The 23,877-nt window shown below is 42.9% G+C and overlaps 1 protein-coding gene and 1 long non-coding RNA gene across 2 annotated transcripts in view; one reads left to right on the forward strand and one right to left on the reverse strand.

The window, feature by feature from the left end:
- NPDC1 (neural proliferation, differentiation and control 1) overlaps positions 1–23,877 on the reverse strand; it is a 366,783-nt gene that overhangs the window by 81,193 nt on the left and 261,713 nt on the right. The gene's annotated exons all lie outside the window — the stretch shown is intronic.
- LOC115472672 lies at positions 867–23,211 on the forward strand. The gene is made up of 3 exons (XR_003942533.1): positions 867–942; positions 8,279–8,283; positions 23,200–23,211. It is a non-coding gene; the product is annotated as an uncharacterized LOC115472672 (long non-coding RNA).

Raw genomic sequence — 23,877 nt, forward strand, 5'->3', positions numbered from 1 at the left:
TCAATCTTAACCGCTTGCTAATTGCTTTTCGGGGGGATATCAGCTGATTCTGATCAATGGCTCTTTCGGGCGCTTCAGAGCAGTGAGATCAGGCGTCCTCACTCCTCCATAGCCCAACCGGAAGTCCGAGTCGATTCTGTTTAATATATTTGTGAGAGACATTGCTGAAGAGTTAGAGGGAAAAGTTTGACTTTTTGCGAATAACACAAAGATAGCCAATAGAGTGGATACCCTGGAGGGAGTAGAAACCATGAGAAGAGATCGCCAAAAATCAGAAGAATCATAGGCGCCCGGTATAAGAAGCTTGGGGAGGCTAAGCCTCCCCAGCCCGACCTTCCACGCCTGCTGCTTTCTTCCTAGTATTGCCCCTCTCCCCCCCCCCCGTCCCACCTCTTGCCTTAGGCTGTAGAGATTTTCCTTCCCTGTCTCCTGTTTCCACCTCTGCCGTTCCTACATTACTAATTATAAATCAAAGCTGCGCGGGACCGTGACTCTCTGCACACCACAACTGTTGCCTCCTCCTCTGCCGGCCGACCTCCTCTGAAAGAGGAAGTTATAGCAGAGGAGGCAGGGTCAGCTAGAAGTGGTAGCTGCAGCGTGCTGAGACCCACAGTCCCACACAGCTTTGCTCTATAATTAGCGAGGCAGAAATGGCAACAGGAGGGAGGGAGCCTCTGCTTTCATAGGCACAGCTGTCGGCTCTGCTGGTCACACTCCCTCTGACATCAATTTCCTGTTCCAGAGGGGGAAGGACTGGCAGAGAGCAGGTAGCCACACACCTATGAAAGCAGAGGTTCCGCAGTTTGTTTGTTTTTTAAATTGCTGCTGCTCTTTTGAGGAGAAGCAGAAGGGTCTGCAGGAAGTTCAGAGAGAGAGAGAGAGAGAGTAGAGGTGCAGGTTGAAAGAGGGCAAAGAGAAAGGATGGAGATTGTGTGTGTGTGTGTGGGGGGGGGGGGGGTGGAGATGGAGAAAGAAGAGGATAGCTGCAAGGGGATACAGAGCAGAAGGACATGCTGGCTGAAAATGGGGGGGGGGGGAGAGTAAGGTGGGAGAAACACTGGATATAAAAGGTGAAGAGAAAAAGGGATATGCTGCATGAAAAGGGGGAAATAGAGGGGAGTTGCTGGATGAAAGATAGAAGAGAGGAGAAATTCTGTCAGGAAAGGGGTAGAGAGAGAGGAAGACACTGGCTGGAAAGGGTGGGGGAAGTGCTGCATGGAAAGGGTGGAGAAAGAGGGGGGAAATGCCGCATTGAAATGAGGAGAATGGAGGGATGCTGAAGGGAACAGAGGAGAAATACTGGCTGAAAGGGATGAAGAAGATGGGGAGATGCCAGATAGAAAATGGTAGCGAGGGGAAATCTGTATGGAAAGGTGGAGGAAGAGGGGAGATATTGAATGGGAGGGGGAGAGGATAGAATTAGTGAAAGACTGGAGAATATAAGGAAGGGGAATAGAAGAACTGGGCTGAGGGAAAGAGTTAGAAAGCTGTGGGTAGATGCAGTAAAAGAGAGAAATTGAATAGTAAGAATAAAAGAAATTTGGACAGAGAGGTGGAAAAATAAATAGAAAAAAGCAGATAGGAAAAAAAAATCAATGTTGGAGACAGATGTGTTAGAGGAAATGAAGATGACAGGAGAAGAGAGAGAAATGACAAACAGAGAGAAAACCCTATGAAGTGAGCTAAGAGAAGACAAAGGAAAGTAGAAACTAAGGACTGGGACTGACACAATGAGAAAAATTGGCCAGACAACAAAAGGTAAATAAAAAGAAATTTATTTTTATTTTAGAATACATCATTGTTCACATGGCCAATAGGAGTATGCTAGACTGAGGAGCTAGGACGGACCAAGAGCCAAGTGTTAGACTACCTGCACATAGTACTGCACATACTATTCTCTTTAGTATATTTTAAATTTTTTGGTACATAATTCCCTGGAGTGTACTCAGTGTGAATGATACCATCAGTTACAGAGGTACTAGGGGGAAGCAGCTAGTAGGGGTTCTTCTGTACTGTGCTTAAAAATGCATTTGCTGTCCCTTTCCTGTTGATATAGGTGTTGACCCCTAAGGTTTTTAACTTTACCCCGCCCACCTTAGCCTCCCCAAACAGGACCACCTATGAGAAGAATGGTCAAAGGTCTGGCAGTTAAAATTTAAACATGGTCCATGTCGGGAATCACAAAATTGAAGTATAAAAGTTTTACTCTGACTTGAGGCTCACATCAGTTCCTGCATAGCAGTATCCTATTGATAATTGGAAAATGACGCACCCACTAAAGTCAACACAAGTTAAGTAGATACCAGGTTATACGTTTTTGAAAGCTGTATTTTTGGACTTGTTTAGCTGCTATACTACTATATAGTGGAGTGGAGGTAGGGAGTGCTATGATGGTGGCAATGGTGTTTTTACATATCTCGAGTCTTCGGGTTGGTGTAAAACACCAAAAAAACTGAGCACAATTTGAAATTTTATTCACATATATATGTTGTTGCACAATAAGTTTTTTTATAAACCATATATTTAGTTTAGATTGTGGCTTATTATTATCTTTGGTTTCTGTAAAAATTTCCAGTTATAATTTAATGCCAAGAAGTGCAGAGTGACACACTTCAGGTGCAGAAATCCAAAGGAGATGTACCAGATAGGATGAGAGAGAGTGATAAGCACAGCTCAGGAGAGGGACCTTGGGGTGATGGTGTCCAACGATTTCAAGATGACGAAACAATGTGACAAGGTGGTGGCCACTGCCAGAAGGATGTTAGGCTGCATAGAGAGGGGTAAAACCAACAGAAGAAAGGCGGTATTGATGCCCTTATATAAGTCATTGGTGAGGCCCCACTTGTTCAGTTTTGGAGAATGTATCTTGCTAAGAATGTAAAAAGACTTGAAGCGGTTCAGAGAAAAGTGACCAAAATGGTATGAGGTTTGCATCGCAAGATGTATGAGGAGAGACTTGAGGACCTGAACATATATACCTGGAGGAAAGGAGAGACAGCGGTGATATGATACAGACATTCAAATATTTGGGAAACTCACGAATAATGTCAGGAAGTACTTTTTCACAGAGAGGGTGGTAGATACCTGGCATGTGGAGATGAAAACGGTAACAGAATTTTAAAAAATGTGTGGGATAAACTCAAAGGAAATACTGTATAGAAGGTGTGGAACCAAACAAACTTAGCGGTGAATAGATAGCAACACCAGTAATTGGGAAGTGAAGCAGGTGCTGGGCAGACATGTACAGTCTGTGTCCTATCATGGCTGGATACATTCAGCTTCCATAAATGGAGAACAAGGCCAGTGCTGGGCAGACTTCTAAGGTCTGTGCCCTGAAAATGGCAAAGACAAATCAAGATCAAGTATAGATATCATACTTTATACTATGAGTTTATCTTGTTGGGCAGACTGAATGGATCATACAGGTCTTTATCTGCTGTCATCTACTATGTTACTATGCACGCAATCTGTGTAGACCATTGGAGGCGTTCCTGGTGCAATGAAGGATTTGGACAACGGCGACTATTGTGATAAGGCCCTGGTGCCAGACAGTTCTCTGGAGAACTTGCTAGAATGTACTGGAACTTCCTGGGTTGTGCAAGTATCTTTTCTCTACCCCTCTGACTGATTACTCAGTTTTTTTTTTACTTAAGTACATTACAGCAGCAACCTGTGCCAGAGAGATGATTGATAATGTACAACTACTGAGGGATTACGAAAACCCTGAGATTACATTTTACAGAAGCCGCTTGCTCTTATAGTTACTCAAGAGAACAGCTTCTTCTAAGAACCTATGAAGGGACATTTGGTGGGAGGAATCTTTTGAAGTGTTGAAGGAGGGATAATTTATACGTCTGTTTGTTATATTTGTGAACCTAAATGGTAGTGGGAGTTATTTGAACACTAACTGAAGATTCCTGCGAAGGGGAGGGAAGTGGGAGGAGGTTTTAACTTTCAATGTGGAAAACTTTTTATGTAAGGGACCAGTGAGAGGGCAGGAATAATGAGTGATCCTTCCTGCAATGAGAACATAGGGAACATTTTGGGAGTGGGGAGATGTTTGGGAGGGGTATACAGGAAAGCGTCAGGCAAGGCTAATAAGAGAGGGAGGGCTGTGAAAGAGTGTCCTGAAAGGGTAGGGGAGAATTTGTACTGCATAATCTTGACCATTGTTTGGTTAGAGGCTGCATGTCCATATCATGATTAATGGAAGTGGACTTGGAGTGGGGACGAACGCTGGCGCAAAGGTGGAATGCATGGGGAGGCTGGTGGCTGGGACAGCCTACTCCCTCATAAAAGCATGTTTGATGTTGCATTGGTCTAGTGTCAATGTGCAGCATATCTAAAGTGAAGATCATTAACCTGGAATGCGGGGAGTATAAATTCCATTATGAAATGCTCCAAAATTTTACAACACTTACAATGCCATAAGACTGATATTGAGGCAGCTTGGACAGAGAAATCATATTAATTTGTTAATTCTGTTTAAGTTTGGTTCAGTCCCGCAAGTGATAGAATGCCATCTGGGTTTAATTACTCAAACGTCTAGCTTTTGCTAGACTAGAGGTTAGAAAGGTCAGCGAGGAAATGAAACTTTCTTTGTCCCTTTTTGAGTGATGGATTGTTCAAAGGCATAATAAACCACATCTGGATGCCATTCTAAGTAAGGCATAGTGGACAGTCTCGAGGGGATTAGCAAGCAAGCAGTTTTAAAAGATTAGGCTAAATGCTGTTTAGAAGGAGATAGTTTAGATTTAAATAATTCTAGATAATTTAGATTTTGTCTTATAAGGAATTCTGATTTCTGCTTATTTTAAAATATGTTTTATTCTGTTTAATTAATAAGTTCTATTTCTCTATGTAAAATATCTTTTCAATTCAGTGTTACATCTTTGTCTGACTTTTCAAGTGAGATTTGTTTAAGAGGTCATCATCTGGTTTGAATTATCCACAGTCCTAGCTAGGTGAAAGAGGTCAGGAAAAGTCAACTCTTCTCCTTGATGGATTATAGCTGAGTGTAGGACTGGTCTCCTGAAAGTAATAACAAACCATGTCTGTGTGCCATTAAGTAAGATTGGCCCCTTAATGAACCCAGCTAGTTATGAAGTTAACCGGGAATCTGAGAATTTAATAATAATAAAATGCAGGAGATAGGTGCCACATTGTCTAGTTTGAGAGGCCCCAGGTCATAGGTCAGTTTAGGAAATATCAAACCTATGTAACTGATATTTTGAGTAAATGTGTAGAGATAATTAGTTCAAGACAGGGTAATCAATCTATTCTTTACCATCTGGTGAGAAAGGGGGGCTAGAGGGGTTTAGGACCCTATATAAATGAGAACAGAAGCAGCTTACGTTAGACGAGAAGGAACCAAGACAGGAGACACAAGACACAGAGAGCTGAAGAGAAGGAGAGAGCTAGCGCTGATGTCCTACTTTGCTGGAAAATAAAGAAGATTTCTCTCTCATTCTGGTGTGTGGTGTTTGACTCCTGAAGTACCACAGATTCTGCTAACAATAGTGGTAATTCCTGCAACAATATAGCTTTAATACGAGAGTCCCACCTTATTGCAGGAGAGCATGCTAAATTGATGCAATGGTGGGAAGACATCTACAGTCTGTGTCCTGATTGTGGCTGGACAGATTTAGCTTCCATAAATGGAGAACAAAGCCAGTGTTTTTTAGGTTGAGATAGCTCCACCATACTAAATGTCTGATGAATACATCAAATTTTCAGGTAGTAGTTAAGGCATTGGTGCTCTCTCAACTAGATTATTATAATGCACTTTACATTTGGTGCTTTCATTTATCTTTGAGACATTTACGGATTTTGCAGAATGCGGCTGCAAAACTGATTTGTGGACAGCATAAGTTTAATCATGTCACTCCTTTGCTGCGATCTCTGCATTGGCTTCCTATTGAGGCATGATGCAAATTTAAGCTCTGTATCTTTATCCACAAACTGTTTCATGGCTTTATTCTAGATTATTTAATTGAACTATTTATGTTAGGAACACCAATCCACTCAGTAAAATAGAAGGCTCATTGTTTTTTTACAATTTCTGTCTGAAATAATATGAGGTATAAATCTTATCATAGTTCCAGTCTTGTGTACTATTCAGTACAATGCTGGAATTCCTTTCCTTTGGAGTTAAGCGATGTCCTCTTATTTTAGATTTCGTAAATTGTTGAAAGCTCATTTATTTTCTACATATTTGATTTAGTATTTGACCAAATTATTTATATGGTATGGTTCGGGTTATTAAGATATTTGTTTGACTGTTGTAGTTTTCCTAGTAATGGCCTAGTTTATTTTATATACATTGTAATCCGCATTGATCCTTAAATACTGATCCTTAAATATTTATTGCATTGTATTGTGGGGAAATGTGTGGCAACTTCTGCAAAGAGGAAGAAAGGAGGAGTGGTAATTTGGTTCCACAAAGGGAAGGGAAGGAGTATTTTTGTAGGGCTGTACTACCAAACGCCAAAACAAAATGAACAGAAGGATGAAGAAATGTTTACAGAGATTAGAAAAACTGGCAAATCGGGCAACAATATAATAATGGGTGATTTCAATTACCCTGATATAGACTGGATAAATGTTACATTAGGGAGTGCAAGGGAAATAAAATTTTCAGATGTAATAAACAACTGCTTCTTGGAGCAACTGGTCCAGGAACTGACGAGTGGGGGAGCCATTTTGGATCTAGTGCTTGATGACTCGCAAAGGAAATCTACTGTAGCTGCATTTAATTTTTTAAAGGGTGACTATAATAAAATCAGAAAAATGGTTAAAAAGAAACTAAAATGATCAGCTGCTAAGGTTAGGTCATTAAATCAGGTATGGACGTTATTCAAAAATACTATCTTGGAAGCTCAGTCCAGATGCATTCCTCGTATTTGCAAAGGTAAAAAGAAGAGAAAACGACAGCCAGCATGGTTAAAAGGTGAAGGGAAAGAGACTATTACAGCCAAAAGGTTGTCCTTAAAAGAATGGAAAAAGGATCCAAATGAAGAAAATAAGAAGCAACATAAGCACTGGTAAGTCAGACGCAAAGCATTAATAAAGAAGGCTAAAAGAGAATATGAAGAGAAACTTGCCGCAGAAGCTAAAACTCACAGTAACAACCTTTTCAGGTACATCAGAAGCAGAAAGCCTGTGAGGGAATCAGCGGGACCATTGGATCATGAAGGAGCAAAAGGGATACTCAGGGAGGACAAGGTCCTAGCGGAGAAACTGAATGAATTCTTTGCTTCTGTCTTTACAGAAGAAGATATAAGATACCTGTCTGTACCAGAAATGTTTTTCAAGGGTGATGATACGGAAGAACTGAAAGAAATCTCAGTGAACTTGGAAGATGTACTGAGCTTAATTGACAAATTGAAGAGTAGTAAATCACCTGGACTAGATGGCATATATCCAAGGGTACTCAAAGAACTCAAGCATGAAACTGTTGATCTGCTGTTAGTAACACGTAAACTGTTGTTAAAATCGTCCATAGTACCTGAAGACTGGAGGGCAGCCAATGTGACGCCAATTTTTAAAAAGTGTTCTACGGTTGATCTGGGAAATTACAGACTGGTAAGCCTGATGTCGGTGCCAGGCAAAATAGTGGAAACTATTATAAAGAATAAAATTACAGAACACGTAGACAAACATGGTTTAATGGGACAGAGTACGCATGGGTTCAGCTGAGAGAAGTCGTGCCTCACCAATTTGTTTCATTTCTTTGAAGGCATGAATAAACATGTGGATAAAGGTGAACCGGTTGACGTAGTGCATCTAGATTTTCAGAAAGCTTTTCAGAAGGTTCCTCATAAGAGACTTCTGAGAAAATTAAAAAGAGTCATAGGATAGGAGGCAAGGTGCTAATGTGGATTAGGAAGTGATTATTGGACAGAAAACAGAGGGTAGGATTAAATGTTCATTTCTCTCAATGGAGGAGGGTGAACAGTGCAGTGCCACAGGGACCTGTATTCGGACCAGTGCTATTTAACATATTTATAAATGATATGGAAATCAGAACGAGTGAGGTGATTAAATTTGCAGATGATACAAAACTATTCAAGGTTGTTAAAACAAGTGTGGACTATGAAATATTACAGAAGGACCTTAGGAAACTGGAAGACTGGGCATCCAAATAGCAGATGAAATTTAATGTGGATAAATGCAAGGTGATGCAATAATCTGAATCATAGTTACTTGATGCTAGGGTCCACCTTGGGCGGGGGGGGGGGGGGGGGGGGGGTTGTCAGCACTCAATAAAAAGATCTAGGTGTCGTCATAGGTAATATGCTGAAACCTTCTGGTCTGTGTGCAGTGGCAGCCAACAAGAAGCAAACAGGATGCTAGGAATTACTAGGAAAGGGATGGTAAATAAGACTGAAAATACTATAATGCCTTTATATCGCTACATAGTGCATCCACACCTTGAGTACTGCATTCAGTTCTGGTCACCTTATCTCAAAAAAGATATAGCAGAATTAGAAAAGGCTCAAAGAAGAGCGACCAAAATGATACAGGGGATGGAGAACTCCTCTCGTATGAGGAAAAGCTAAAGAGGTTAGGGCTCTTCAGCTTGGAAAAGAGACAGATGAGGGGGCGATATGATTGAGGTTTACAAAATCCTGAGTAGTGTAGAAAGAGAAGAAGTAAATCAATATTTTATTTATTTATTTATTGCATTTGTATCCCACATTATCCCACCTCTTTGCAGGCTCAATGTGGCTTATAATTCATCATGGATACTGGAAGTAGAAGAGAATATACATTTGGTTTTACAGAGGGTTTTGGGTTACATGATAGTGTTAAAGCAAAAGATAGTATAGAACATTTCTGGATAAATTATTGATTGTACAGTTACATGTGTTGATCTTTGTGATATATCTTGTCCAATCTGCTCTTTTACGTGCCAAACAGGATTATTATATCCAATTGACCAACTCTCTTGGCTCTAATCCTCGACTTCTCTTCACCACATTGAACTCTCTCCTCAAGGTGCCCCCTCCCCCAACTCCCCCTTCATTATCTCCTCAGACCCTTGCTGAATTCTTTCACAACAAGGTTCAAATGATAAACCTTGCTTTCTCTACCTCACCACCTCTCCCTCCACTAGTCTGTTCCCCTCTCTCTCCTTCCCCTCATTCCCTTTCCTCCTTTCCTGAAGTTACTATTGAGGAAACTACACTTCTCCTTTCTTCCTCAAAATGTACCACCTGTTCCTCTGATCCCATTCCCACCCACCTTCTTAATGCCATCTCTCCTGCTCTTATTCCTTTTATCTGTCACATTCTCAACCTCTCACTTTCCACTGCGACTGTCCCTGCTGCCTTTAAACATGCTGTGGTCACACCTTTCCTTAAGAAGCCTTCACTCGACCCTACTTGTCCCTCTAATTACCGACCCATCTCCCTCCTTCCTTTTCTCTCCAAATTACTTGAGCGTGTTGTTCACCGCCGCTGCCTTGATTTTGTCTCCTCACATGCTATTCTTGACCCACTACAATCTGGTTTTCGCCCGCTCCACTCAACCGAAACTGCTCTTACTAAAGTCTCCAATGACCTATTACTGGCTAAATCCAGAGGTCAATATTCCATCCTCATTCTTCTTGATCTTTCCGCTGCTTTTGACACTGTCGATCACAGCATACTTCTCGATACCCTGTCCTCACTTGGATTCCAGGGCTCTGTCCTTTCCTGGTTCTCTTCCTACCTCTCCCTCCGCACCATTAGTGCTCACTCTGGTGGATCCTCTTCTACTTCTATCCCTCTGCCTGTCGGCGTACCTCAGGGTTCTGTTCTTGGTTCCCTCCTCTTTTCTATCTACACTTCTTCCCTTGGTTCATTAATCTCATCCCATGGCTTTTCCTACCATCTCTATGCTGATGACTCCCAAATCTACCTTTCTACCCCTGATATCTCACCTTGCATCCAAACCAAAGTTTCAGCGTGCTTGTCTGACATTGCTGTCTGGATGTCTCAACGCCACCTGAAATTAAATATGACCAAAACCGAGCTTCTCATTTTCTCCCCCAAACCCACCTCCCCACTCCCCCCGTTTTCTATTTCTGTTGATGGCTCTCTCATTCTCCCTGTCTCCTCAGCTCAAAACCTTGGGGTCATCTTTGACTCTTCTCTCTCCTTCTCTGCTCATATCCAGCAGATTGCCAAGACCTGTCGTTTCTTTCTTTACAACATCCGTAAAATCCGCCCCTTTCTTTCCGAGCACTCTACCAAAACCCTCATCCACACCCTTGTCACCTCTCATTTAGACTACTGCAATCTGCTTCTTGCTGGCCTCCCACTTAGTCACCTCTCCCCTCTCCAGTCGGTTCAAAACTCTGCTGCCCGTCTCATCTTCCGCCAGGGTCGCTTTACTCATACTACCCCTCTCCTCAAGACCCTTCACTGGCTCCCTATCCGTTTTCGCATCCTGTTCAAACTTCTTCTACTAACCTATAAATGTACTCACTCTGCTGCTCCCCAGTATCTCTCCACACTCGTCCATCCCTACCCCCCTTCCCGTGCACACCGCTCCATGGATAAATCCTTCTTATCTGTTCCCTTCTCCACTACTGCCAACTCCAGACTTCGTGCCTTCTGTCTCGCTGCACCCTACGCCTGGAATAAACTTCCTGAGCCCCTACGTCTTGCCCCATCCTTGGCCACCTTTAAATCTAGACTGAAAGCCCACCTCTTTAACATTGCTTTTGACTCGTAACCACTCGCCTCCACCTACCCTCCTCTCTTCCTTCCCGTTCACATTAATTGATTTGCTTACTTTATTTATTTTTTGTCTATTAGATTGTAAGCTCTTTGAGCAGGGACTGTCTTTCTTCTATGTTTGTGCAGCGCTGCGTATGCCTTGTAGCGCTATAGAAATGCTAAATAGTAGTAGTAGTAGTAGAAGAGATAGGTTTTCAATAGTTTGCGGAAATTGATCAATTCATAGACAGTTTTCAAGTTGCATGGCAATGCGTTCCAGAGCTGCGTGCTCATATAGGAAAAGGTAGATGCGTGCATTGATTTGTATTTCAGGCCTTTACACTTGGGAGGGTGAAGATTGAGGATAGTGCGAGAAGATTTTTTTGCGTTTCTGGGTGGAAGTTCTATTATGTCTGACATGTAGGCTGGGGCGTCACCATGGATTATTTTGTGGACTAAGGTACAGAGTTTGAACGTGATGCGTTCTTTGAGTGGGAGCCAGTGTAGTTTTTCTCGTAGGGGTTTTGCGCTTTCGTATTTTGATTTGCCGAATATTAGTCTGGCTGCCGTGTTCTGGGCTGTCTGGAGTTTTTTTAATTATTTGCTCTTTGCACCCGGCGTAGAGTGAGTTACAATAGTCCAGATGACTGAGTACCAATGATTGTATCAGGTTACGGAAGACATTCCTTGGAAAAAATTGTCTGATTCTTTTTAATTTCCACATTGAATGGAACATCTTTTTAGTTATATTTTTCGCATGATTCTCAAGTGTTAGGTCAGTCAATGGTAAGTCCAACAATTTTTAGGGTATCCGAAACTGGTAGACTTAGTTTAGGTGTGTTGATGGTGGTAAATTTATTCTTATTGTATTGCGAGGTGAGTACTAGGCACTGAGTTTTTTCTGCATTTAGTTTCAGCTGAAATGCATCTGCCCAGGAATTCATAATGTGTAGGCTTTGGTTGATTTCACTGGAGATTTCCCTTAGGTCTTGTTTGAATGGGATGAAGATCGTTACATCATCGGCATATATGTATGGGTTTAGATTCTGATTCGATAGTAGTTTGGCCAAAGGTGTCATCATTAGGTTGAATATGGTCGGTGAGAGGGGGGATCCCTGTGGAACTCTGCATTCAGGTGTCCATGTAGCTGATGTAGTCGAATTTGATGTCAATTGATATGAGCGTGTAGTTAGGAACCCCCTAAACCAATTGAGAACGTTGCCTCCGATTCCGAAGTATTCGAGGATGTGTAATAAGATTCCATGGTCAACCATGTCAAATGCGCTCGACATGTTGAATTGTAACAGTAGTATGTTGTTGCCATTTGCTATCAGTTGTTTGAATCTGGTCATGAGCGTAACTAGTACGGTTTCAGTATTGTGATTAGAGCGGAATCCTGACTGGGAATCGTGTAATATTGAGAATTTGTTTAGATACTCTGTGAGTTGTTTGGTCACCATACCTTCTGTTATTTTGGTAATTAAGGGAATGGATGCTACTGGTCTGTAGTTCGTTAGTTCATTAGCATTTTTCTTTGCATCCTTGGGTATGGGGGTGAGTAAAATGTTACCTTTTTCCCTTGGGAAGAGTCCATTTTGTAGCATATAGTTCACGTGGTTTGTTAGGTCTGTTATAAATTGTTTAGGGGCCGACTTCATGAGGTTGTTTGGGCATATATCTAGTTTGCAGTGAGACTCCAGATCCTGTCTACTGGGTAGACTCCAGGGTCCGGGTCTAGGCACTCTAGGAGTGTAGTGTATTCGATTAGGCTGATAGGTATTTTGAGTCGCAGTTGTATGATTTTCTCCTTGAAGTATTTCGCCAAGTCGTCAGCTCCTGGTGTGTCTATGCTGTTGTTGGTGACTGGGGTGGTATCTAATAATTTATTCACGATTTGGCTAAGCCTCCCCAGCCCAGCTGTGACTTTCCCCGCCTGCTTTCTCCTGCGACTTTAAAATAACAGGTTTTAAATGCAGGTCGGCTGCAGGAGGAACGGAATGTGGGCTCTTGGGGAGCTGAGGACAGGCAGGTGGGGCTGGGGGAGGGAGACGGTGCTAAAAGTTCACTGACCCGCCCTAGTCAGGTTTAGTTTCTCTTTCAGTGGCCATGGTAAGATGAGCAGAGCTGAACCAGTACTGCTGGTCTTTCTGCAGCCTTTCATGCTGCTGGAGGCTGCCAGAATCCTCTGCCTGTCCTTTGTGGGTGAGTGAGGGGAGACCACTGTGCAGGCAGGTTCGGGGTACAACTTTTGCATGCCATGTGCAGGGAGGGAAGCAGAGTGTCAGTTACCTGCGGGGTGAGGGCTTCGATTTCGCTTGATGACTAAATTAAGCACTTTGGGGAATCTTAATGCTTGCTGGGGTAGTTCGGCCAGAGATCTGGATCTGCCCGCGGTGCCCCAGAGCTGAAATACAGGGCAAGCGTTGGATAACTTTACTTGAGAGTTCAGATCAGAACATCTCTCTCTTCCCCCAACTCCTCACCAAATATTACTAACTTTATTAAACTTTCGGTTAAATGTTAAGCAAGATCTGAGAACTAGGAAGAGAAATTGCATGCTTCTATAATCAAATGCCTTAAAAAGTTTCATCTCAGCTTGAAAACAAAATTTTCCACCTTTTTTGTTTAGCACTTCTTTCTCCTTTTATCTTACTGTTCTAATTTTGTCGTCTTACTTTTTAGCTGCATTTTTTTTCTTCTTCTTTTTTTTTCATCTTCTTTCTGTCCATTTATGCAGACAAGATGCACGAAGCCTTTAGCCTTTCTGAGTCAGAACTCAAATTATTAGGGTTGGGGTTCATATGTTCTGGACAGACACATACACAGCATTGGCTATGATTTGAGAGCCTCTGTAGTTGAGCACTTTGGTGTGGTTTGGGTTTTAAATACTGGATTTGTGTAGGCACACCATACCTCCTTTGCATTTTCATTGTGCAGCAGCACCTTCAGTATGTCTTCTGTGGAGAATAGAAAAACTAAATGCTCAGACAACAAAGGTAGAAAAAAGTATTTTATTCAGAATTTATTAATTGGAATATGTCAGCTTTTGGAAATGTGCATCTGTGATATTTTGCACGTAAGTTTCAATTTCTTTAGTATTGCTGCATGCCGAGTCTGACTTCTTGAGGTAACTTTCCAGTTCAATATTTTGCCTTCATATCTTTTGATTTCTAGTTTCTTTTGTCATATCTGTTGTCATGTGTTTTTCATGTGTGATCAAGGTGCAGTATTCTGCTAGCGTGTACTAGCCCTTTTGGGTTTTTTTTTCACTAGGTAGTGTATTGGTGTTTTAGAGCCTGGTGTAATTACAGTGCTGCCTTTCCACGCATAAGATTGTAGCTTGTCCTGTCCTTGGAATTAGTGCTGTGATTTATTTATTTATTTTATTTATTGCATTTGTATCCCACATTTTCCCACCTATTTGCGGGCTCAGTGTGGCTTACAATACATTGTGAATGATGGAAATACAGTTTGTTACAATGCGATTATAGGTTACATTGTGAGGAGTTATGGAAGACGGAGTTACATTGTGAAGGATTATGGAAGACAAAGTCAAGTCAAAACATCTTTGGGGCATAGAAACTATGGAATGTGACATTGGGGAAATGATAGGATGATCGAATAATAGTAAGAGGACGTTAGGGTATGACAACTTTATCTGTGGGTAGATTTTAGGTGTGGAGAGAATACAGGGGAAGAGAATTCAGAAGGGAGTGTATTGATGCATTTCTGTTAGAGTGTATGGAGTTCATGTGTTTTGATCCTTGCCGTAAATTATTTTCAAAGAGATAAGTCTTCAATCATTTGCGGAAGTCGGTTAATTCGTAGATCGTTTTCAGGTTGCGTGGTAGTGTATTCCAGAATTGCGTGCTCATGTAGGAGAAGGTAGATGCATGTAGTACTTTGTACTTTATGCCTTTGCACTTAGGGAAGTGGAGATTGAGGAAAGTTCGGGATGATCTTTTGGCATTTCTGGGTGGCAGGTCTATTAAGTCTGACATGTATGCAGGGGCTTCACCGTGAATGATTTTGTGAACTAACGTGCATACTTTAAAGGTGATACGTTCCTTGAGTGGGAGCCAGTGTAGTTTCTCACGTAAGGGTGTTGTACTTTCGTATTTTGGTTTTCCGAAGATGAGTCTGGCTGCTGTATTCTGGGCTGGGTGAAGTTTTCTCAATATTTGTTCTTTGCAGCCTGCGTATAGTGAGTTGCAGTAGTCCAGATGACTGAGTACAAGTGATTGCACTAGGTTGCGGAAGACAGATCTTGGAAAGAATGGTTTTATTCTTTTCAGTTTCCACATGGAGTAGAACATTTTTTTTTGTTATGCTGTTCGTGTGAGTCTCAAGTGTTAGGTGGCGGTCGATAGTGACTCCAAGGATTTTTAAATTTTCTGATATTGGCAGATTTAGTTTAGGTGTGTTGATAGCGGTAAATTTCTTTGTGTTGTATTGGGAGGTATGAGGCATTGAGTTTTTTTCTGCGTTCAGTTTCAGTCGGAATGCATCTGCCCAGGTGTTCATGATGTGTAGACTTTGATTGATTTCGTTGGAGATTTCATTAATGTTTTGTTTAAAAGGGATATATATATCGTTACATCATCTGCAAATATGTAAGGGTTAAGGTTATGAATTGATAGAAGTTTTGCCAAGGGAGTCATCAGTAGGTTGAAAATTGTTGGCAAGAGGGGGGATCCCTGCGGTACTCCGCACTCAGGTGTCCATGCGGCTGACGTAATTGAATTTGATGTGACTTGATATGAGCGCAAGGTTAGGAACCCCTTGAACCAGTATAGGACATTGCCTCCGATGCCAAAGTATTCAAGTATGTGTAATAGGATTCTGTGGTCAACCATATCAAAGGCACTTGACATGTCGAATTGTAAGAGGAGTATATTGGTGCCGGTAGCGATCATTTGCTTAAATTTGGTCATTAGGGTAGTTAATACTGTTTCTGTGCTGTGATTAGACCGGAATCCTGATTGGGCGTCATGCAGTATTGAAAACTTGTTGAGATAGTTTGTGAGTTGTTTGGTAACCATTCCTTCTGTTATTTTGGTTATTAGTGGTATAGATGCAACTGGTCTGTAGTTAGTTATTTCATTTGCATTTTTCTTTGTGTCTTTGGGTATGGGGGTGAGTAAAATGTTTCCTCTTTCCTTTGGGAAAAGTCCGTTCGGTAGCATGAAATTCAGGTGGTTCGTTAGGTCTACTATGAATTGTTGAGGAGCTGATTTCATGAGGTTGTTTGGGCAGACGTCTAGTTTGCATTGGGATTTGGCGAATCTTTTGAGCGTTTTAGAGATGAGGTCTTCTGACAGTAATTCGAATTCGGTCCAGATCCTATCTGCTGGGTATATTCTGATGGTTTGGTAAGGTTCTGAGTGTGTTTTTGCACAAGATTGTGTATAGTGTTTTGCAGTGGAGAGATTGTGTGTTGGCCATACTAAGGTGACATCAACACTTTAAATTAATTTTATTTTGTTTGTCATAACATCAGACATGGTTTTATAATATTTTGGAGGATCTGATGTTGAATTGTTAAAGGTATTAATTGTGACTTTTACTTTTATTTTAATTTTTTTGTGTGTGTTGTCAGACAATTATGGATGTAAGCCCCGCCCCTGGCACCACCCCTAACCCCGCCCCTTTAGCCTCCCCAAACAGTTGGGCCACCGACCGCCTATGGGCAAGGGACCTAGAGCTGGAATTAACAGATTGGGATGTGTTAGTCAATATTAGGAGTACACCTGCACAAACTTCATCAAGTATGGCAAGAAGGACAACACATTATCACACTCATTCTGGAAATGCTCGAGAGTTCAAAACTCTCAGGCATTTCCAGAATGAGTGTGATAATGTGTTGTCTTCCTTGCCATACTTGATGATGTTTGTGCAGGTATACAGTTTTGTACAGCAGTGGTATGATATATGATGAATGTCCTATGTTGGTAGGATCAACTACACAAATGTTGTTGGATAACTGGACACCTTTCGAGGGAAAAGCAGAGGGAAGGTTTCGCTATTAAGCAAAGTGAGCTTGTGACATGAAAATACATATTGCAGAGTTGAACATTTCCTGAGCCTCCTGCTTACTAGCACTGGAGAAATCAGATCCATTTATTAGCTACATGGAAGACTAGGGACACAAGAGGCTCCCCTAAACAAAAAAAAAGGAACTTATGTTGGTGTGGGAGCCCTACTTGCAAAAATTTACATAGCCTCTTGTTAAATTTTATAGAATAATGAAGAATATTTGAATATAAAGTGTACATATGCCAAAGGTGACTTCAATGGACAAAATGATGCCATATGAAATTGTAACAGGACAGTACTGTTTCTTTCTGTAAGGGATGGGTGGGGGGAGGTGGTCGGGACTATAATAATAAATAATGAACTGGCGATTATGATGACCAAACTGTAATATCCATTTATTTGTTCAATAAAAAATTTTTGATCATAAAGAATCAAGTGTACTGATTACAGTGCTATACAGTAGATACGAGTGCAATCTGGCAACATTCATACCAGCTTTTCCAGATCAATGATATCATCTGAGACCAACAGCAGGAGGACAGTGGTGACCATCAAATGAAAAGACAAAGAGGGGCATTTTCAAAAGGGATGTCCAAGTTGCGATTTGGACGTCCTTGCAAAACGGTGAAATCCAGGGGCGGGGAAACCTGTATTTTCGAAACAAGATGGATGTCCATCTTTCATTTCAAAAATATTGTCAGCGACGTCCAAATCTTTAAATTTGGACGTCCCTAGATTTGGTCGTCCCTAGACATGGACGTTTCTGACTTTCGGCGATTTTCAAAACCAAAGACGTCCATGTCAAAAACGTCCTAATGCAAGCCATTTGGGCGTGGGAGGAGCCAGCATTTCTAGTGCACTGGTCCCCCGACATGCCAGGACACCAACCGGGCACCATGGTGGCACTGCAGTGGACTTCATAAATTGCTCCCAGGTACATAGCTCCCTTACCTTGTGTACTGAGCCCCCCAAACCCCACTACCCACAACTGTACACCACTACCATAGCCCTTACGGGTGGAGGGGGGCACCTAGATATGGGTACAGTGGGTTTTGGAGGTCTCGCTGTTTCCTCCACAAATGTAACAGGTCGGGGGGGTATGGGCCTTGGTCCGCCTGTCTGGTGAGCTGCAGTATCCACTAAAACTTCTCCTGGGACCTGCATGCACTGTCATGGACCAGAGTATGACATCTGAGGCTAGTACGACATATTTTGAAAGATGTTTTTTGAGGGTGGGAGGGGTTTAATGACCACTGGGGGAATAATGGGAGGTCATCCCCGATTCTCTCCGGTGGTCATCTGGTTATTTTGGGCACCTTTTTGTGCCTTAGTTGTAAGAAAAACAGGTCCAGGTGAAAACGTCCTTGGTTTTTTTGATTATGGGTCAAGGACGTCCAAGTGTTGGGCACGCCAAGTCCCACCTTTGCTACGCTTCTGACACGCCCCCTTGAACTTTGGCTGTCCTTGTGACGGAGTGCAGTTGGAGATGTCCTAAATCGGGTTTCGATTATACCGATTTGGACGTCCCTGGGAGAAGGATGTCCATTTTCCGATTTATGTCTAAAGATGGACGTCCTCTTTCGAAAATGAGCCCAAAAGTGACCAAAAAGTCCAATTTATTTATACTTTTTAAAAACTTTTCATGAGACGTCTGAAGCCAGCAAATCACAGGAACCTGTTTTCTATGCAGAAGAGACTGTTTATCCTGATACCTTGTTCTCCAACCTCCAAACTTGCCTCTGATATGGCTGACAGCAGTCATTACATAGCAAAGAGAGATGTAACGCTGATTTTTAAAAAAGGTTCCAGGGGAGATCCGGGAAATTATAGACCGGTGAGTTTGACGTCGGTGCCAGGGAAAATGGTAGAGGTTATTATTAAAAACAAAATTACAGAGCACATCCAAGGACATGGATTACTGAGACCAAGTCAGCACGGCTTTAGTTTGGGGAAATCTTCCCTGACCAATTTACTTCAATTCTTTGAAGGAGTAAACAAACATGTGGACAAAGGGGCTGGTTGATATTGTGTATCTGGATTTTCAAAAGCTGTTTGATAAGGTACCTTATGAAAGGCTACAGAGGAAATTGGAGGGTCATGGGATAGGAGGAAATGTCCTATTGTGGATTAAAAACTGGTTGAAGGATAGGAAACAAAGAGTGGGGTTAAATGGGCAGTATTCACAATGGAGAAGGGTAGTTAGTGGGGTTCCTCAGGGGTCTGTGCTAGGACTGCTGCTTTTTAATATATTTATAAATGATTTGAGGAGGTCACGTGATGGTTTGAGGGAGGAAGTCGCGTCTTCCATCTCTCCGAGGCTACCCCCTCTCTGAGCGATAATAACGGTGCAAAACCTTGTTGGAAATAACCTGCTGAATAAGGGAGAGCAAGAAGAAGTAATGGACTCATTTGTGACACGAGAAATGAGGGCGACGCCGAGCAGACTCGCGCAAAAAAGCGCAGAGAAAAAACGAGGGCTCGAAGAAAACAAGATGGCGCTCGGCCCAGCAGACGGCGTGACTCCAGAATTCCACCCGAAACAACTACAACAGCTGGTAGAAGCAGTAAAGACCGCACTCGCGCCACAACTAAATAAAGTACTGGAACAGCTAACAGCAGTGGAATCCTCGCTGGGAGACACTACGAGAAGAACGGGGGAGTTGGAGGTCCGGGTATCCGAGCTGGAGGACTCGGAAACAAACAAGAACAAGGTGATAAAGGAGCTGCAAAGAACAGTGAAAACGCAAGCGCAGCATCTTGATGAGATGGAGAACCGTGCCCGGAGATCGAACCTACGCCTAATAGGTATACCAGAGACAGTGCCAGACCGATTACTTCAGACACAATTGGAAACCTGGCTAAAAACAGAGTTTGCGCTGTCGGATAGCTTTGGCCCCTTATGCTTGGAAAGGGCACATAGACTGGGAAGACGACTGACAACTGGAAACAGGCCCAGAGCAGTAATAATAAAAGTTCATAATTACCTCCATAAAGAGGAAATTTTGAGAGGTGCGAGGGCAAAATGGGACGCCTTGAGCTATGATGGCGTAGGAGTTAAAATATTCCAAGACTACTCAGCTGCATTGCAAGAACGCAGGAGAGCCTTTGGCCCAATATGTCGTCATCTGGCTAAGAAAAAACAAAGATTTATGCTCTTGTACCCAGCCCAACTAAAAGTCCTACAAGAGGGAGGATGGCAGACTTTTCAGGCCCCAGAAGAAGCGCAGGGACTGTTGGAGCCAGGAAACCCCTCAAATGGGGAAAAGGACACTTGAAGAACATGGACATTTCAAATGAAACCGCAAGCCTTGATGGAGAAATTAACCTCTTGGAACGCAAACGAAGGCTGGTAATATGGCACAGAATTAATTACTTAAAGGAGCACATATGATTTTGAACCCACAGTTTAGTTCAAAGGGATAATGGGAAGGAGAAGGAGGAATGTGAGCACAGTGTGAATGTTATACTTGGGGTTCAGCTGGGAAGAACACAAGAAGGGGGGTAAGAACATAAGAGCAGGCCTGAAGGGACCTCACAGAGGGTCACGATATGTAAGACAGGTAGGTTAGGATACGAGAGGGGGAGCCTACACTCACACGACCTTAGCCTACTACAACAGTGGGCCACCTTAAGATTACAAGGGGGGAGTTTAAGGTAAAGGGAGGGGTAAAAAAGGGGTTAAGAATAAGAGGGAGGATAAGGGATAAAAGGGGGGGAAGGGAGACAGGGAGTAAGAAAGGCTATATCCATGACTTCGCAGGTCCTTTGTATTTAGATGCAAGTAACAAACGCGCAAGTGTAGAGCAAAATCAGGTGCGGGGGAGGGTGAGGCTGGGCACCCAAAACCCAATTAATAATTTCAAAACCGAACTATGTCACACCAACCATAATAAACGTAGATGACAAAAGCAACTCGAGTGGTATCCTGGAATGTAGGGGGTATAGCAACGCCCATTAAGAGGACAAAAATATTGCAGGCCCTAAAAAGACACAAAGCGGATGTTGCGTGCCTCCAGGAGACTAGATTAACGGAAGCTGAACACCAGAAATTGCAGAGACAGTGGGTGGGGCAGGTGTTCTCAGCCTCCGCAGAAGGAAGAAAGCGGGGCGTAGCAATTTTAATACGTAAAGGGCTAGCAGCTAAAGCCGAATTACTGAAAGCAGACCCTCTAGGGAGATATGTGATAATACACCTTTGGCTTCAACATAGAGAATTTTTGGTAGTCTCGTTGTATGGCCCTAATGAATATACGCCATCTTTTTACCAATCAATAATAAAACATTGCGCATCCCATGAATCATTGCAGCTACTGGTGTGTGGAGATTTCAATTTAGTGGCAGATCCCCAGGTTGATACTACAAATCCTAGGGAGGCCCCGCAGGGAGGTAGCAAGCAAAAAGCTCTGCCCACATTCATGCGTACCCTAAACTTAGTGGACACCTGGAGAGCGCTACACCCAGAAACCAAAGACTATACACATATGTCTAGGGCGCACGGTACAAGCTCTAGAATAGACTACATTCTCATAGATAGACAAGCATTCCACTGGGTGAGCGGAGCAGACATAGGCCCGACAGAGATATCAGACCACGCGATTGTGTGGATAGAACTAGAGGCCCCTGAGCAATATCAACGAGCAGGGGGTTGGAGGTATCCGTGTTACCTATATGAAGATAAAGAGTTTACAAGATATTTAAATGATAAATGGGAAACATATGAGAGGTTCAATAGCCAACACGCAGAAAATCCCAGTCTTTACTGGATGGCCTCCAAAGCGGTGATAAGGGGAGATATAATAGCTTATGTGCAACTGAGGAAAAAAAGACAGGCTAAGGCAATCTTGAATTTAGAGCTTCAACTCCAGAAAGCTAAGTGGAAATATATAAACTTCCCAACAGTAAAAAACAGAGAACAATACTTGACAACCCAAGTGGTACTGAACTCATTAATTCATGGGCAGACAGTGAGGTCCTTGATGTATTTTAAGTGCCGAATGCAAAGATTTGGTAATAAATCAGGCACGCTATTAGCGAGGATGATAAAATCAGAAGGCCCTGAACGGGTGATCACAACACTGCGGGATGCCCAGGGGATATTAAAGACAAAAAGCGGAGATATAGAGCAGATCTTTCACAATTATTTTAAGGAGCTTTACAAGGGAGCGCCTGCAAAAGACTTGAGCAACCTGGCCAATTACTTAGACAAAGTGGGATTTACTAAGCTTCAACAACCACAGATAGACAAACTAAATCAGCCATTTTCAGGAAAAGAACTGCAGGAGACGATAAAAGCCCTGGCTCTTAAATCTGCCCCAGGGCCAGATGGTTTTATGGGAGAATATTACAAATCCCTGCCAAGGGGAGGGATAAAGGCGCTCGGGAACTATCTAGAACAAGTTATAGCGGACAAACAATTCCCCATGCATGCTAATGAAGCCTTAATCACGTTGCTGCCGAAACCTGGGAAAGATAAGACACACCCAGGCTCATACAGACCTATTTCATTGATTAATGTTGATACCAAAATTTTGGCCCGGATGCTAGCCACACGATTGGGAACATTACTACCAGAACTTATTGGGGAAGAACAGGTAGGCTTTGTTAAGAACAGACAGGCGGGTAGTAACGTGCGGCGATTGCTATTAGCCATGGCAAAATGTCAGAAGGAACAGAGGCCTGCATTGATCCTTAGCTTGGATGCAGAAAAAGCATTCGATAAGGTGGATTGGGGGTACCTGTTTGGGCTTCTAGATTACATTGGAATCCAGGGATGGTATGGGGATGCTATAGAGGCCTTGTACAGCTCTCCTCAGGCAGCTGTATTAGTGAACGGAGTGAGGGGAGACAAGTTTCACATTCGACAAGGGACAAGGCAGGGCTGCCCACTTTCACCCCTCCTGTTTGTTTTAGCAATGGAACCTTTGCTTAAAGCTTTGAAGGTAGATGACGGAGTAGGGGGGGTAGGCCTGGCAGGAGGCACGGTTAAGGCCCTTGCCTTTGCAGATGACCTGCTGGTGGTGGTTCAAGAACCAGAACACTCAGTACCTAGGGCTTTACAGTCAATCCAGGAATATGGGGCCCTGTCAGGATACACACTAAACATCCAGAAATCTAGAGCCCTAGAAATAGTGCCTGGGGATAACATAAAAAGTAGATTACAACTTCCTATAGAGTGGGAAGAAGAGACTATAAAATATCTAGGAGTCACAATACCACGGGAGCTCCCACAGATGTATGGATGGAATGTGAGAAAGCTATTGAATGACACAAAGATAAACCTGCAACTCTGGCAGGGTCTCCCTCTGTCACTCATGGGGAGAATAGCGCTGTACAATATGGTGATTGTACCGAAGTGGCTATATGTGTTCCAAACCATACCACTATACCTGTCCAAGACCGATGAAAAGAGACTTAATAAGACACTGCAAACATTTCTATGGGTTAAGAAGAGACCTAGAGTGGCGTTGCCCACACTTTACTTACCTGTGGAATATGGAGGTCTAGGGCTCCTGAACTTGCGTTATATGACCATAGCAAGTGGAATGAGACACTTAAATGACTGGCTGCGACGCACACAATATTTCACGCCCTCCCGCCTCGAGCTACAGGAGACAGAGCAGAAACACATTGGCTACCTACTACATAAGCAAAACAAAGCAGAAACCAGTCTATTAGTCCAGGCGCAATTATTACCGGCAGCGCAAGACACCTGGCGCTGGCTGTGCAGACACCATCGTTTTTCACCAAGGACAACCCCATACCTCCCAATATGCGGCAACCCGGACTTCCCACCGGGCCAATTATATGAAGTGTTCAAAAGATGGGAAGGTGTGGGGTTGGAATATGTACTTCACGCAATAGACGAAAATGGAACAGTTGTGTCCTGGGAGAGTCTCCGGGACCGATTCAAGCTGAACCAAGCGGATTGGTTCCACTACTACCAACTACGGCACTACATACTGAGCTTACCCCGTGAGGAACTGGCGGAGGATGTGCAAGAGGAGCTAGGGGTGGCACTCTCATTGGGAGCGCAACAAAAGGTGCCACTCACCTACCACCATAGACATTTAAAGGACATGGCTAAAGAACCAGACTTTGAGAGACTGTCTGCCCAGTGGAGTACAGAACTGGAGAT

This window comes from Microcaecilia unicolor, chromosome 6, assembly GCF_901765095.1.
Source record: "Microcaecilia unicolor chromosome 6, aMicUni1.1, whole genome shotgun sequence".
NCBI lineage: Eukaryota > Metazoa > Chordata > Amphibia > Gymnophiona > Siphonopidae > Microcaecilia > Microcaecilia unicolor.